General features: G+C 53.2%; 1 protein-coding gene and 1 long non-coding RNA gene across 6 annotated transcripts in view; one reads left to right on the top strand and one right to left on the bottom strand.

Moving 5' to 3' along the window:
- The window catches only part of gbe1b (glucan (1,4-alpha-), branching enzyme 1b), a 401340-nt gene that overhangs the window by 118254 nt on the left and 266307 nt on the right, over positions 1–16779 (bottom strand). The gene's annotated exons all lie outside the window — the stretch shown is intronic.
- LOC127908893 (uncharacterized) lies at positions 561–2872 on the top strand. 5 transcript variants are annotated; one of them, XR_008068942.1, is made up of 3 exons: positions 561–628; positions 1930–1992; positions 2838–2872. It is a non-coding gene; the product is annotated as an uncharacterized LOC127908893 (long non-coding RNA). The 5 variants fall into 5 exon arrangements; XR_008068941.1 differs by lacking the exon at positions 2838–2872 and adding an exon at positions 2784–2818; XR_008068940.1 differs by lacking the exon at positions 2838–2872 and adding an exon at positions 2538–2572.

A 16779-nucleotide genomic window follows, 5' to 3' on the forward strand; every position in this document is an offset into this window, starting at 1 on the left:
GGATAGAGGTAGGGGGAGAGGAAAGGAGGAGGGTGACTCTCCCTCAGTGAGGGTGGATAGAGGTAGGGGAGAGGAAAGGAGGAGGGTGACTCTCCCTCAGTGAGGATGGATAGAGGGAGGAGGAGAGGAAAGGAGGAGGGTGACTCTCCTCAGTGAGGATGGATAGAGGGAGGGGAGAGGAAAGGAGGAGGGTGACTCTCCCTCAGTGAGGATGGATAGAGGTAGGGGAGAGGAAAGGAGGAGGAGAAGGGTGACTCTCCCTCAGTGAGGATGGATAGAGGGAGGGGGAGAGGAAAGGAGGAGGAGAAGGGTGACTCTCCCTCAGTGAGGGTGGATAGAGGGAGGGGGAGAGGAAAGGAGGAGGGTGACTCTCCCTCAGTGAGGATGGATAGAGGGAGGGGGAGAGGAAAGGAGGAGGGTGACTCTCCCTCAGTGAGGATGGATAGAGGGAGGGGGAGAGGAAAGGAGGATGAGGAGGGTGACTTTTCCATTCAGCCTCCCTCAGTGAGGATGGATAGAGGGAGGGGGAGAGGAAAGGAGGAGGGTGACTCTCCCTCAGTGAGGATGGATAGAGGGAGGGGGAGAGGAAAGGAGAAGGGTGACTCTCCCTCAGTGAGGATGGATAGAGGTAGGGGGAGAGGAAAGGAGGAGGGTGACTCTCCCTCAGTGAGGATGGATAGAGGGAGGGGAGAGGAAAGTAGGAGGAGAAGGGTGACTCTCCTCAGTGAGGATGGATAGAGGGAGGGGAGAGGAAAGGAGGAGGGTGACTCTCCCTCAGTGAGGATGGATAGAGGTAGGGGAGAGGAAAGGAGGAGGGTGACTCTCCTCAGTGAGGATGGATAGAGGGAGGGGAGAGGAAAGGAGGAGGGTGACTCTCCCTCAGTGAGGATGGATAGAGGTAGGGGAGAGGAAAGGAGGAGGGTGACTCTCCCTCAGTGAGGATGGATAGAGGGAGGGGGAGAGGAAAGGAGGAGGGTGACTCTCCCTCAGTGAGGATGGATAGAGGGAGGGGGAGAGGAAAGGAGGAGGAGGAGAAGGGTGACTCTCCCTCAGTGAGGATGGATAGAGGTAGGGGGAGAGGAAAGGAGGAGGGTGACTCTCCCTCAGTGAGGATGGATAGAGGTAGGGGGAGAGGAAAGGAGGAGGGTGACTCTCCCTCAGTGAGGATGGATAGAGGTAGGGGGAGAGGAAAGGAGGAGGAGGAGGAGTGCGACTCTTCCATTCAGCCTCCCTCAGTGAGGATGGATAGAGGGAGGGGGAGAGGAAAGGAGGAGGGTGACTCTCCCTCAGTGAGGATGGATAGAGGGAGGGGGAGAGGAAAGGAGGAGGGTGACTCTCCCTCAGTGAGGATGGATAGAGGTAGGGGGAGAGGAAAGGAGGAGGGTGACTCTCCCTCAGTGAGGATGGATAGAGGGAGGGGGAGAGGAAAGGAGGAGGGTGACTCTCCCTCAGTGAGGATGGATAGAGGGAGGGGGAGAGGAAAGGAGGAGGGTGACTCTCCCTCAGTGAGGATGGATAGAGGTAGGGGGAGAGGAAAGGAGGAGGGTGACTCTCCCTCAGTGAGGATGGATAGAGGGAGGGGGAGAGGAAAGGAGGAGGGTGACTCTCCCTCAGTGAGGATGGATAGAGGGAGAGGAAAGGAGGAGGGTGACTCTCCCTCAGTGAGGATGGATAGAGGGAGAGGAAAGGAGGAGGGTGACTCTCCCTCAGTGAGGATGGATAGAGGGAGAGGAAAGGAGGAGGGTGACTCTCCCTCAGTGAGGATGGATAGAGGGAGAGGAAAGGAGGAGGGTGACTCTCCCTCAGTGAGGATGGATAGAGGTAGGGGGAGAGGAAAGGAGGAGGGTGACTCTCCCTCAGTGAGGATGGATAGAGGTAGGGGGAGAGGAAAGGAGGAGGGTGACTCTCCCTCAGTGAGGATGGATAGAGGTAGGGGGAGAGGAAAGGAGGAGGAGGAGAAGGGTGACTCTCCCTCAGTGAGGATGGATAGAGGTAGGGGGAGAGGAAAGGAGGAGGGTGACTCTCCCTCAGTGAGGATGGATAGAGGGAGGGGGAGAGGAAAGGAGGAGGGTGACTCTCCCTCAGTGAGGATGGATAGAGGGAGGGGGAGAGGAAAGGAGGAGGGTGACTCTCCTCAGTGAGGATGGATAGAGGGAGGGGGAGAGGAAAGGAGGAGGAGGAGAAGGGTGACTCTCCCTCAGTGAGGATGGATAGAGGGAGGGGGAGAGGAAAGGAGGAGGGTGACTCTCCCTCAGTGAGGATGGATAGAGGGAGGGGAGAGGAAAGGAGGAGGGTGACTCTCCCTCAGTGAGGATGGATAGAGGTAGGGGAGAGGAAAGGAGGAGGGTGACTCTCCCTCAGTGAGGATGGATAGAGGGAGGGGAGAGGAAAGGAGGAGGGTGACTCTCCCTCAGTGAGGATGGATAGAGGTAGGGGGAGAGGAAAGGAGGAGGGTGACTCTCCCTCAGTGAGGATGGATAGAGGGAGGGGGAGAGGAAAGGAGGAGGGTGACTCTCCCTCAGTGAGGATGGATAGAGGGAGGGGGAGAGGAAAGGAGGAGGGTGACTCTCCCTCAGTGAGGATGGATAGAGGGAGGGGGAGAGGAAAGGAGGAGGAGGAGAAGGGTGACTCTCCCTCAGTGAGGATGGATAGAGGTAGGGGGAGAGGAAAGGAGGAGGGTGACTCTCCCTCAGTGAGGATGGATAGAGGTAGGGGGAGAGGAAAGGAGGAGGAGGAGGAGTGCGACTCTTCCATTCAGCCTCCCTCAGTGAGGATGGATAGAGGGAGGGGGAGAGGAAAGGAGGAGGGTGACTCTCCCTCAGTGAGGATGGATAGAGGGAGGGGGAGAGGAAAGGAGGAGGGTGACTCTCCCTCAGTGAGGATGGATAGAGGTAGGGGAGAGGAAAGGAGGAGGGTGACTCTCCCTCAGTGAGGATGGATAGAGGGAGGGGAGAGGAAAGGAGGAGGGTGACTCTCCCTCAGTGAGGATGGATAGAGGGAGGGGAGAGGAAAGGAGGAGGGTGACTCTCCCTCAGTGAGGATGGATAGAGGTAGGGGAGAGGAAAGGAGGAGGGTGACTCTCCTCAGTGAGGATGGATAGAGGGAGGGGGAGAGGAAAGGAGGAGGGTGACTCTCCCTCAGTGAGGATGGATAGAGGGAGAGGAAAGGAGGAGGGTGACTCTCCCTCAGTGAGGATGGAAGAGGGAGAGGAAAGGAGGAGGGTGACTCTCCCTCAGTGAGGATGGATAGAGGGAGAGGAAAGGAGGAGGGTGACTCTCCCTCAGTGAGGATGGATAGAGGGAGAGGAAAGGAGGAGGGTGACTCTCCCTCAGTGAGGATGGATAGAGGTAGGGGGAGAGGAAAGGAGGAGGGTGACTCTCCCTCAGTGAGGATGGATAGAGGTAGGGGGAGAGGAAAGGAGGAGGGTGACTCTCCCTCAGTGAGGATGGATAGAGGTAGGGGGAGAGGAAAGGAGGAGGGTGACTCTCCCTCAGTGAGGATGGATAGAGGTAGGGGGAGAGGAAAGGAGGAGGGTGACTCTCCCTCAGTGAGGATGGATAGAGGTAGGGGGAGAGGAAAGGAGGAGGAGGAGGAGTGCGACTCTTCCATTCAGCCTCCCTCAGTGAGGATGGATAGAGGGAGGGGGAGAGGAAAGGAGGAGGAGGAGGAGTGCGACTCTTCCATTCAGCCTCCCTCAGTGAGGATGGATAAAGGGAGGGGGAGAGGAAAGGAGGAGGGTGACTCTCCCTCAGTGAGGATGGATAGAGGGAGGGGGAGAGGAAAGGAGGAGGGTGACTCTCCCTCAGTGAGGATGGATAGAGGGAGGGGGAGAGGAAAGGAGGAGGGTGACTCTCCCTCAGTGAGGATGGATAGAGGGAGGGGAGAGGAAAGGAGGAGGGTGACTCTCCTCAGTGAGGATGGATAGAGGTAGGGGAGAGGAAAGGAGGAGGGTGACTCTCCCTCAGTGAGGATGGATAGAGGTAGGGGAGAGGAAAGAAAGGAGGGTGACTCTCCCTCAGTGAGGATGGATAGAGGGAGGGGAGAGGAAAGGAGGAGGGTGACTCTCCTCAGTGAGGATGGATAGAGGTAGGGGAGAGGAAAGGAGGAGGGTGACTCTCCCTCAGTGAGGATGGATAGAGGTAGGGGGAGAGGAAAGGAGGAGGGTGACTCTCCCTCAGTGAGGATGGATAGAGGTAGGGGGAGAGGAAAGGAGGAGGGTGACTCTCCCTCAGTGAGGATGGATAGAGGTAGGGGGAGAGGAAAGGAGGAGGGTGACTCTCCCTCAGTGAGGATGGATAGAGGGAGGGGGAGAGGAAAGGAGGAGGGTGACTCTCCCTCAGTGAGGATGGATAGAGGGAGGGGGAGAGGAAAGGAGGAGGGTGACTCTCCCTCAGTGAGGATGGATAGAGGTAGGGGGAGAGGAAAGGAGGAGGGTGACTCTCCCTCAGTGAGGATGGATAGAGGTAGGGGGAGAGGAAAGGAGGAGGGTGACTCTCCCTCAGTGAGGATGGATAGAGGGAGAGGAAAGGAGGAGGGTGACTCTCCCTCAGTGAGGATGGATAGAGGGAGGGGGAGAGGAAAGGAGGAGGGTGACTCTCCCTCAGTGAGGATGGATAGAGGTAGGGGGAGAGGAAAGGAGGAGGGTGACTCTCCCTCAGTGAGGATGGATAGAGGTAGGGGGAGAGGAAAGGAGGATGAGGAGGGTGACTTTTCCATTCAGCCTCCCTCAGTGAGGATGGATAGAGGGAGGGGGAGAGGAAAGGAGGAGGGTGACTCTCCCTCAGTGAGGATGGATAGAGGGAGGAGGAGAGGAAAGGAGGAGGAGGAGGAGGAGGGAGGAGGAGGAGGAGGAGGAGGAGGAGGAGGAGGAGGAGGAGGAGGAGGAGGAGGAGGAGGAGTGTGACTCTTCCATTCAGCCTCCCTCAGTGAGGATGGATATAGGGAGGAGGAGAGGAAAGGAGGAGGAGGAGGAGTGCGACTCTTCCATTCAGCCTCCCTCAGTGAGGATGGATATAGGGAGGGGGAGAGGAAAGGAGGAGGGTGACTCTCCCTCAGTGAGGATGGATAGAGGTAGGGGGAGAGGAAAGGAGGAGGGTGACTCTCCCTCAGTGAGGATGGATAGAGGGAGGGAGAGAGGAAAGGAGGAGGGTGACTCTCCCTCAGTGAGGATGGATAGAGGGAGGGGGAGAGGAAAGGAGGAGGGTGACTCTCCCTCAGTGAGGATGGATAGAGGGGGGGAGAGAGGAAAGGAGGAGGGTGACTCTCCCTCAGTGAGGATGGATAGAGGGAGGGGGAGAGGAAAGGAGGAGGGTGACTCTCCCTCAGTGAGGATGGATAGAGGGAGGGAGAGAGGAAAGGAGGAGGGTGACTCTCCCTCAGTGAGGATGGATAGAGGGAGGGGGAGAGGAAAGGAGGAGGGTGACTCTCCCTCAGTGAGGATGGATAGAGGTAGGGGGAGAGGAAAGGAGGAGGAGGAGGAGTGCGACTCTCCCTCAGTGAGGATGGATAGAGGGAGGGGGAGAGGAAAGGAGGAGGAGGAGGAGGAGGAGGAGGAGGGTGACTCTTCCATTCAGCCTCCCTCAGTGAGGATGGATAGAGGGAGGGGGAGAGGAAAGGAGGAGGAGGAGGGTGACTCTTCGCCAAGCGCTTCCATTCAGCCTCCCTCAGTGAGGATGTAAAAGGCAACGGCAGTGGGTTTACACAAGATGATGTCAGACAGCTTGCCTAGGCTGGCATCTTATACCGCTCCTCGCGGGCTTCCCTCCTCCTCCTTCGTCAGCAGAAGAGACAAGGTCTACAGTAATTATCTGGCTGAGCTGAAGTCTGTATGTGAATCAATGGGAGGGACACACAGATCAATGGAGGGACCTCTGGGTCATGGAGACTTAAAAACACAGTGGGAAAAAAAACACTACACATGTTGTTCTAATGATGAATTGTGTACTGTAGATTGATATGGTTGGAACATTGTGTACTGTAGATTGATATGGTTGGAACATTGTGTACTGTAGATTGATATGGTTGGAACATTGTGTACTGTAGATTGATATGGTTGGAACATTGTGTACTGTAGATTGATATGGTTGGAACATTGTGTACTGTAGATTGATATGGTTGGAACATTGTGTACTGTAGATTGATATGGTTGGAACATTGTGTACTGTAGATTGATATGGTTGGAACATTGTGTACTGTAGATTGATATGGTTGGAACATTGTGCACTGTAGATTGATATGGTTGGAACATTGTGTACTGTAGATTGATATGGTTGGAACATTGTGTACTGTAGATTGATATGGTTGGAACATTGTGTACTGTAGATTGATATGGTTGGAACATTGTGTACTGTAGATTGATATGGTTGGAACATTGTGTACTGTAGATTGATATGGTTGGAACATTGTGTACTGTAGATTGATATGGTTGGAACATTGTGTACTGTAGATTGATATGGTTGGAACATTGTGTACTGTAGATTGATATGGTTGGAACATTGTGTACTGTAGATTGATATGGTTGGAACATTGTGTACTGTAGATTGATATGGTTGGAACATTGTGTACTGTAGAAACAGGAGAACAGGAAGCGAGGAGTAGAAACAGGAGAACAGGAAGCGAGGAGTAGAAACAGGAGAACAGGAAGCGAGGAGTAGAAACAGGAGAACAGGAAGCGAGGAGTAGAAACAGGAGAACAGGAAGCGAGGAGTAGAAACAGGAGAACAGGAAGCGAGGAGTAGAAACAGGAGAACAGGAAGCGAGGAGTAGAAACAGGAGAACAGGAAGCGAGGAGTAGAAACAGGAGAACAGGAAGCGAGGAGTAGAAACAGGAGAACAGGAAGCGAGGAGTAGAAACAGGAGAACAGGAAGCGAGGAGTAGAAACAGGAGAACAGGAAGTGAACCGTAGAAACAGGAGAACAGGAAGCGAAGAGTAGAAACAGGAGAACAGGAAGCGAGGAGTAGAAACAGGAGAACAGGAAGCGAGGAGTAGAAACAGGAGAACAGGAAGCGAGGATTAGAAACAGGAGAACAGGAAGCGAGGAGCAGAAACAGGAGAACAGGAAGCGAGGAGCAGAAACAGGAGAACAGGAAGCGAGGAGTAGAAACAGGAGAACAGGAAGCGAACCGTAGAAACAGGAGAACAGGAAGCGAGGATTAGAAACAGGAGAACAGGAAGCGAGGAGCAGAAACAGGAGAACAGGAAGCGATGAGTAGAAACAGGAGAACAGGAAGTGAACCGTAGAAACAGGAGAACAGGAAGCGAGGAGTAGAAACAGGAATCGAGGAGTAGAAACAGGAGAACAGGAAGCGAGGAGTAGAAACAGGAGAACAGGAAGCGAGGAGTAGAAACAGGAGAACAGGAAGCGAGGAGTAGAAACAGGAGAACAGGAAGCGAGGAGTAGAAACAGGAGAACAGGAAGCGAGGAGTAGAAACAGGAGAACAGGAAGCGAGGAGTAGAAACAGGAGAACAGGAAGCGAGGAGTAGAAACAGGAGAACAGGAAGCGAGGAGTAGAAACAGGAGAACAGGAAGCGAGGAGTAGAAACAGGAGAACAGGAAGCGAGGAGTAGAAACAGGAGAACAGGAAGCGAGGAGTAGAAACAGGAGAACAGGAATCGAGGAGTAGAAACAGGAGAACAGGAAGCGAGGAGTAGAAACAGGACAACAGGAAGCGAGGAGTAGAAACAGGACAACAGGAAGCGAGGAGTAGAAACAGGACAACAGGAAGCGAGGAGTAGAAACAGGACACCAGGAAGCGAAGAGTAGAAACAGGAGAACAGGAAGCGAGGAGTCGAAACAGGAGAACAGGAAGCGAGGAGTAGAAACAAGAGAACAGGAAGCGAGGAGTAGAAACAGGAGAACAGGAAGCGAGGAGTAGAAACAGGAGAACAGGAAGCGAGGAGTAGAAACAGGAGAACAGGAAGCGAGGAGTAGAAACAGGAGAACAGGAAGCGAGGAGTAGAAACAAGAGAACAGGAAGCGAGGAGTAGAAACAAGAGAACAGGAAGCGAGGAGTAGAAACAGGAGAACAGGAAGCGAGGAGTAGAAACAAGAGAACAGGAAGCGAGGAGTAGAAACAGGAGAACAGGAAGCGAGGAGTAGAAACAGGAGAACAGGAAGCGAGGAGTAGAAACAGGAGAACAGGAAGCGAGGAGTAGAAACAGGAGAACAGGAAGCGAGGAGTAGAAACAGGAGAACAGGAAGTGAAGCGTGGAAACAGGACAACAGGAAGCGAGGAGTAGAAACAGTGATGATCCTGGGGTGAAGTTGCTGGTCTGACGGGGAATTGGCCGAATTTGTACCACTGCAAAAAGGTACAAATTACAAGACTCGAAAGTTTGTGTCCCCAATTCCCTACATAGCACACTACTTTTAACCAGAGCCCTGTTGGGAGAAGAGGTGACAGCTTCTTTTCCACTTCTTAAAACACCGAATGGTCTCTACTTCACCCATCCAAGGCTACAGAACGAGCATTTTTCTCTCAATACGGAGAGAGAATACTTGGGTTGATGAGAAAACTTTCAACTCTTAAACAACGGTGAAGCCTGCCAGGTTACCTGATGCCAGGTTACCTGATGCCAGGTTACCTGATGCCAGGTTACCTGATGCCAGGTTACCTGATGCCAGGTTACCTGATGCCAGGTTACCTGATGCCAGGTTACCTGATGCCAGGTCTAAAAGTCAGGGAGGGAGTGTCGAGAGCTTCCATTTTATCTACGTCCCAAATGGCACCCTATTCCCTATATAGTGCACTACTGTTGACCAGGGCTGGCACCCTATTCCCTATATAGTGCACTACTGTTGACCATTGCCTTACGGGGTCTGGCCAAAGGTAGTGCACTGTCTAAGGAATAGGGTGCCATTTGGGACGCTTATACGCCTCTGTCTGTCTGCCTGACGATGTAATGATAAACCCACTGAGGCGTTTCATTAGCGCCATGCCGTTCACCACGGTAACGCACGCTACCCTCGCAGCTACCTGCCTTCATGTCAATGACACTCCTACAACCTTTACAATATTTATCCCTTTATTAGTCACTCAACGCTGATGCTCTCCTCCTCATCCTCTCTCCCCCTCTTTCTCTCTCTCCTTCCTCCCGACTCTTTCTCTCTCTCCTTCCTCCCGACTCTTTCTCTCTCTCCTTCCTCCCGACTCTTTCTCTCTCTCCTTCCTCCCGACTCTTTCTCTCTCTCCTTCCTCCCGACTCTTTCTCTCTCTCCTTCCTCCCGACTCTTTCTCTCTCTCCTTCCTCCCGACTCTTTCTCTCTCTCTCTCTCTCTCCTTCCTCCCGACTCTTTCTCTCTCTCTCTCTCTCTCTCCTTCCTCCCGACTCTTTCTCTCTCTCTCTCTCTCCTTCCTCCCGACTCTTCTCTCTCTCTCTCTCTCTCTTCCTCCCGACTCTTTCTCTCTCTCTCTCTCTCTCCTTCCTCCGACTCCTTCTCTCTCTCTCTCTCCTTCCTCCGACTCCTTCTCTCTCTCTCTCTCTCTCCTTCCTCCCTCCCGACTCTTTCTCTCTCTCTCTCTCTCTCCTTCCTCCCGACTCTTTCTCTCTCTCTCTCTCTCTCTCCTTCCTCCCGACTCTTTCTCTCTCTCTCTCTCTCTCCTTCCTCCCGACTCTTTCTCTCTCTCTCCTTCCCTTCCTCCCGACTCTTTCTCTCTCTCTCTCTCTCTCCTTCCTCCCCCGACTCTTTCTCTCTCTCTCTCTCCTCCTTCCTCCCGACTCTCTCTCTCTCTCTCTTCCTCCCGACTCCTTCTCTCTCTCTCTCCTTCCTTCCTCCGACTCCTTCTCTCTCTCTCTTCCTCCCGACTCTTTCTCTCTCTCTCTCTCTCCCTCTCCTCCCGACTCTTTCTCTCTCTCTCTCTCTCCTTCCTCCCGACTCTTTCTCTCTCTCTCTCTCCTCCTTCCTCCCGACTCTTTCTCTCTCTCTCTCTCTCTTCCTCCCGACTCTTTCTCTCTCTCTCTCTCTCTCCTCCTCCCGACTCTTTCTCTCTCTCTCTCTCTCCTTCCTCCCGACTCTTTCTCTCTCTCTCTCTCTCTTCCTCCCGACTCTTTCTCTCTCTCTCTCTCTCTCCTTCCTCCCGACTCTTTCTCTCTCTCTCTCTCTCTCCTTCCTCCGACTCCTTCTCTCTCTCTCTCTCTTCCTCCTCCGACTCCTTCTCTCTCTCTCTCTCTCTCCTTCCTCCCGACTCTTTCTCTCTCTCTCTCCTTCCTCCCGACTCTTTCTCTCTCTCTCTCTCTCTCCTCCTCCGACTCTTTCTCTCTCTCTCTCTCTCTCTCTCCTTCCTCCCGACTCTTTCTCTCTCTCTCTCTCTCTCTTCCTCCCGACTCTTTCTCTCTCTCTCTCTCTCCTTCCTCCCGACTCTTTCTCTCTCTCTCTCTCTCTCCCTTCCTCCCGACTCTTTCTCTCTCTCTCTCTCTCTCCTTCCTCCCGACTCTTTCTCTCTCTCTCTCTCTCCTTCCTCCCGACTCTTTCTCTCTCTCTCTCTCTCTCTCCTTCCTCCCGACTCTTTCTCTCTCTCTCTCTCTCTCCCTTCCTCCCGACTCCTTCTCTCTCTCTCTCTCTCCTTCCTCCCGACTCCTTCTCTCTCTCTCCTTCCTTCCTCCGACTCCTTCTCTCTCTCTCCTTCCTTCCTCCCGACTCTTTCTCTCTCTCTCTCTCTTCCTTCCTCCCGACTCTTTCTCTCTCTCTCTCTCCTTCCTCCCGACTCTTTCTCTCTCTCTCTCTCTCTCTTCCTCCCGACTCTTTCTCTCTCTCTCTCTCTCTCCTTCCTCCCGACTCTTTCTCTCTCTCTCTCTCCTCCTTCCTCCCGACTCTTTCTCTCTCTCTCTCTCTCTCCTTCCTCCCGACTCTTTCTCTCTCTCTCTCTCTCTCCTTCCTCCCGACTCTTTCTCTCTCTCTCTCTCTCTCCTTCCTCCCGACTCTTTCTCTCTCTCTCTCTCTCTCCTTCCTCCCGACTCTTTCTCTCTCTCTCTCTCTCTCCTTCCTCCCGACTCTTTCTCTCTCTCTCTCTCTCTCCTTCCTCCCGACTCTTTCTCTCTCTCTCTCTCTCTCCTTCCTCCCGACTCTTTCTCTCTCTCTCTCTCTCTCCTTCCTCCCGACTCTTTCTCTCTCTCTCTCTCTCTCTTCCTCCCGACTCTTTCTCTCTCTCTCTCTCTCTCCTTCCTCCCGACTCTTTCTCTCTCTCTCTCTCTCTCTCCTTCCTCCCGACTCCTTCTCTCTCTCTCCTTCCTTCCTCCGACTCCTTCTCTCTCTCTCCTTCCTCCCGACTCTTTCTCTCTCTCTCTCTCTCTCCTTCCTCCCGACTCTTTCTCTCTCTCTCTCTCTCTCCTTCCTCCCGACTCTTTCTCTCTCTCTCTCTCTCCTTCCTCCCCTCTCTCTCTCTCTCTCTCTCTCTCTCCTTCCTCCCCTCTCTTTCTCTCTCTCTCTCTCTCCTTCCTCCCGACTCTTTCTCTCTCTCTCTCTCTCTCCTTCCTCCCGACTCTTTCTCTCTCTCTCTCTCTCTCCTTCCTCCCGACTCTTTCTCTCTCTCTCTCTCTCCTTCCTCCCGACTCTTTCTCTCTCTCTCTCTCTCTCCTTCCTCCCGACTCTTTCTCTCTCTCTCTCTCTCTCCTTCCTCCCGACTCTTTCTCTCTCTCTCTCTCCTCCCTTCCTCCCGACTCTTTCTCTCTCTCTCTCTCTCTCCTTCCTCCCGACTCTTTCTCTCTCTCTCTCTCTCTCCTTCCTCCCGACTCTTTCTCTCTCTCTCTCTCTCTCCTTCCTCCCGACTCTTTCTCTCTCTCTCTCTCTCTCTTCCTCCCGACTCTTTCTCTCTCTCTCTCTCTCCTTCCTCCCGACTCTTTCTCTCTCTCTCTCTCTCCTTCCTCCCGACTCCTTCTCTCTCTCTCTCTCTCCCTTCCTCCCGACTCCTTCTCTCTCTCTCTCTCTCTCTCCTTCCTCCCGACTCCTTCTCTCTCTCTCCTTCCTTCCTTCCTTCCTTCCTTCCTTCCTCCCGACTCTCTCTCTCTCTCTCTCTCTCTCTCTCTCTCTCTCTCTCTCTCTCTCTCTCTCTCTCTCTCTCTCTCTCTCTCTCTCTCTCTCTCTCTCTCTCTCTCTCTCTCTCTCTCTCTCTCTCAACTCGCTCTCTCTAGCCTCCAAAATCTCTCTCTAGCCTCCAAAATCTCTCTCTCTAGCCTCCCAATTCTCTCCGACTCTCTCTCTCCCCCTCGTGACTCTCTCTCACCGCAGCACGTTGCTGTTTGCTGTTGCCCATGGGTAAATAGATGAGCTTCTCACGGCTAGGTAGCAGCTCAAATTGATTTGCTTGCTCAAACAATTTGTTCTTGCTCAGCAGTGTCTTAATGACTCTGGCCCATTCTACCATTGACACGGCATGTCATCTTCTATTTACTGCCCAGATTTACTATTTCCCTAATGCTGCCGCCTTAGTGGCCTCAACCTCGCCCCCCCCCCCTCCAGGTTTACTGTTTCCTTAACACCATCAACCTAGCCCCCCCCCCCTTCCTTAACACCTTCAACCTCGCCCCCCTCCAGGTTTACTGTTTCCTTAACACCCTCAACCTAGTCCCCCCTTTCCTTAACACCATCAACCTAGTCCCCCCCCTTTCCTTAACACCCTCAACCTAGTCCCCCCCTTTCCTTAACACCCTCAACCTAGTCCCCCCTTTCCTTAACACCCTCAACCTAGTCCCCCTTTCCTTAACACCCTCAACCTAGTCCCCCCTTTCCTTAACACCCTCAACCTAGTCCCCCTTTCCTTAACACCCTCAACCTAGTCCCCCTTTTCCTTAACACCCTCAACCTAGTCCCCCCTTTCCTTAACACCCTCAACCTAGTCCCCCTTTCCTTAACACCCTCAACCTAGTCCCCCTTTCCTTAACACCCTCAACCTAGTCCCCCTTTCCTTAACACTCTCAACCTAGTCCCCCTTTCCTTAACACCCTCAACCTAGCCCCCCTTTCCTTAACACCCTCAACCTAGTCCCCCTTTCCTTAACACCCTCAACCTAGTCCCCCCCCTTTCCTTAACACTCAACCTAGTCCCCCCTTTCCTTAACACCCTCAACCTAGTCCCCCGCCTTTCCTTAACACCCTCAACCTAGTCCCCCCTTTCCTTAACACCCTCAACCTAGTCCCCCCCCTTTCCTTAACACCCTCAACCTAGTCCCCCCCTTTCCTTAACTCCCTCAACCTAGTCCCCCCCCTTTCCTTAACACCCTCAACCTAGTCCCCCCCTTTCCTTAACACCCTCAACCTAGTCCCCCCTTTCCTTAACACCCTCAACCTAGTCCCCCCCCTTTCCTTAACACCCTCAACCTAGTCCCCCTTTCCTTAACACCCTCAACCTAGTCCCCCCCCCTCCAGGTTTATTGTTGCCTTAACGCCTTCAAATTAGTTTGTCATCCCAGAAAATGAGTAAATAGTGGAGGCGTTTTACTTTCGACTGCAGGGATTTAGTTTCAAATGAACCTTTATCAGTTTTACTTGTTTTGTTCGTGTTCTTTGCTTCTGAAAACAACAAAGCGTAAACTAAGAATCATGAGGAGAGAGGCTTTCATCCATTAGTTGCCATTCTACAGCGATAATAGGTTGAGTATTTAGTTGGCAAACTAGACAAAAAAGTCAGTATCTCCCCTCCTACACACTGTTCTGCTCTGTTCTCCCAGCTCCTCTTCTGCCTGCCTCTCTGAGCTACGACTTTAATCTATTCAACTAACTCACTACTTGATAGGAAGTCACAACTACTGACTCATAAAATAAACAGGCATGTACATGTGTGTAAGGGGAGAGGAGGTAGAGAGGTGAGGTGAGGAGGAGAGAGGAGTTGGTGAGGAGAGGAGGTAGAGAGGAGAGTTGAAGAGGAGAGAGGAGTTGGTGAGGAGAAGAGAGGAGGTAGAGAGGAGAGTTGAGGAGGAGAGAGGAGTTGGTGAGGAGAGGAGAGGAGGTAGAGAGGAGAGTTGAGGAGGAGAGAGGAGTTGGTGAGGAGAAGAGAGGTGGTAGAGAGGAGAGTTGAGGAGGAGAGAGGAGTTGGTGAGGAGAAGAGAGGAGGTAGAGAGGAGAGTTGAGGAGGAGAGAGGAGTAGGTGAGGAGAGGAGAGGAGGTAGAGAGGAGAGTTGAGGAAGGGCGAGGAGGTGGAGAGTTGAGGAGGTGGAGAGTTGAGGTGGTGGAGAGTTGAGGTGGTGGAGAGTTGAGGTGGTGGAGAGGAGTTGGTGATGAGAGGAGGTAGAGAGGAGAGTTGAGGAAGGGAGAGGAGGTGGAGAGGAGAGGTAAGGAGGGGAGAGGAGGTGGAGAGTTGAGGAGGGGAGAGGAGGTGGAGAGTTGAGGAGGGGAGAGGAGGTGGAGAGCTGAGGAGGGGAGAGGAGGTGGAGAGCTGAGGAGGGGAGAGTTGAGGAGGGGAGAGGAGGTGGAGAGTTGAGGAGGTGGAGAGTTGAGGAGGGGAGAGGAGGTGGAGAGTTGAGGATGGGAGAGTTGAGGAGGGGAAAGTTGAGGAGGGGAGAGTTGAGGAGGGGAGAGTTGAGGAGGGGAGAGGAGGTGGAGAGTTGAGGAGGTGGAGAGCTGAGGAGGGGAGAGGAGGTGGAGAGCTGAGGAGGGGAGAGTTGAGGAGGGGAGAGGAGGTGGAGAGTTGAGGAGGGGAGAGGAGGTGGAGAGTTGAGGAGGGAGAGGGAGGTGGAGAGCTGAGGAGGGGAGAGGAGGTGGAGAGCTGAGGAGGGGAGAGGAGGTGGAGAGTTGAGGAGGTGGAGAGTTGAGGAGGGGAGAGGAGGTGGAGAGTTGAGGATGGGAGAGTTGAGGAGGGGAAAGTTGAGGAGGGGAGAGTTGAGGAGGGGAGAGTTGAGGAGGGGAGAGTTGAGGAGGGGAGAGGAGGTGGAGAGTTGAGGATGGGAGAGTTGAGAATGGGAGAGTTGAGGATGGGAGAGTTGAGGATGGGAGAGTTGAGGATGGGAGAGTTGAGAATGGGAGAGTTGAGGAGGTGGAGAGTTGAGGATGGGAGAGTTGAGGAGGGGAGAGTTGAGAATGGGAGAGTTGAGGAGGGGAGAGTTGAGGATGGGAGAGTTGAGGATGGGAGAGTTGAGGAGGGGAGAGTTGAGGATGGGAGAGTTGAGGATGGGAGAGTTGAGGATGGGAGAGTTGAGGAGGGGAGAGTTGAGGATGGGAGAGTTGAGGAGGTGGAGAGTTGAGGATGGGAGAGTTGAGGAGGGAGAGGAGGTGGAGAGTTGAGGAGGGGAGAGGAGGTGGAGAGCTGAGGAGGGGAGAGGAGGTGGAGAGCTGAGGAGGGGAGAGTTGAGGAGGGGAGAGGAGGTGGAGAGTTGAGGAGGGTTGAGGAGGTGGAGAGTTGAGGAGGTGGAGAGCTGAGGAGGGGAGAGGAGGTGGAGAGCTGAGGAGGGGAGAGTTGAGGAGGGGAGAGGAGGTGGAGAGTTGAGGAGGGGAGAGGAGGTGGAGAGTTGAGGAGGTGGAGAGTTGAGGAGGAGAGAGAAGGTTTATGGGCTAATGCGTGAATATTTGTGCATCCTTCAGGGAGAACCAGGGTAAACCACAGTTGAAGACAAAGCAAGAGCCAGAGTGGTCACTGGTCACCAAAACAAACCCAGCTATAGGACAATGACATCCCCCATCACCAGGTGGCACTACTGCTTCATGTTGATATCACGGCAGCTCAGTCCCTGCATCCCTAGCTTTGTCTATGGATCTGAGCGTGGTTCCATTTCTCCAGACCCATTCCTCAGCTGTTTACCAGCAACACGGCAGAGTGCCCGCTTGGTGGTTGTTTGAATCCCTGACCCCTGACCCTGTAGCCTCTTACACTAGTTACCTGTATACGGGTTGAAAATAGCAGATTTGGGACACTGAAAAAAGGTTGAAATTGGTACACGGTGGCTGTACAGTAACATGCATGACGTCAGACCTCAGGCTCTGTATGGGTTTTGACAGACAGCCGTTCTGAACTGGAGCTGTACAGTAACATGCATGACGTCAGACCTCAGGCTCTGTATGGGTTTTGACAGACAGCCGTTCTGAACTGGAGCTGTACAGTAACATGCATGACGTCAGACCTCAGGCTCTGTATGGGTTTTGACAGACAGCCGTTCTGAACTGGAGCTGTACAGTAACATGCATGACGTCAGACCTCAGGCTCTGTATGGGTTTTGACAGACAGCCGTTCTGAACTGGAGCTGTACAGTAACATGCATGACGTCAGACCTCAGGCTCTGTATGGGTTTTGACACGCGACCAGGAGAGGAGAAGAAGAAAGGCTGCAAATGTAGAGGACTTGATGTTATACACCGTGTCAACATTTATGGCCACTGTGTTTGATGTACCGTTACCAGAGGACATGACGTCATACCCCGGGTTGTTCTGAACCCGAATGAGCCTGTTGTTCTGAACCCGAATGAGCCTGTTGTTCTGAACCCGAATGAGCCTGTTGTTCTGAACCCGAATGAGCCTGTTGTTCTGAACCCGAATGAGCCTGTTGTTCTGAACCCGAATGAGCCTGTTGTTCTGAACCCGAATGAGCCTGTTGTTCTGAACCCGAATGAGCCTGTTGTTCTGAACCCGAATGAGCCTGTTGTTCTGAACCCGAATGAGCCTGTTTGTGGAACAGAATGAGCCTGTTGTTTGTGGAACAGAATGAGCCTGTTTGTGGAACAGAATGAGCCTGTTGGTGGTGGTATTGTGGAACAGAATGAGCCTGTTGTTGGTGGAACAGAATGAGCCTGTTGTTGGTGGTATTGTGGAACAGAATGAGCCTGTTGTTGGTGGTATTGTGGAACAGAATGAGCCTGT

Source organism: Oncorhynchus keta, chromosome 18 (genome assembly GCF_023373465.1).
Source record: "Oncorhynchus keta strain PuntledgeMale-10-30-2019 chromosome 18, Oket_V2, whole genome shotgun sequence".
Lineage (NCBI taxonomy): Eukaryota > Metazoa > Chordata > Actinopteri > Salmoniformes > Salmonidae > Oncorhynchus > Oncorhynchus keta.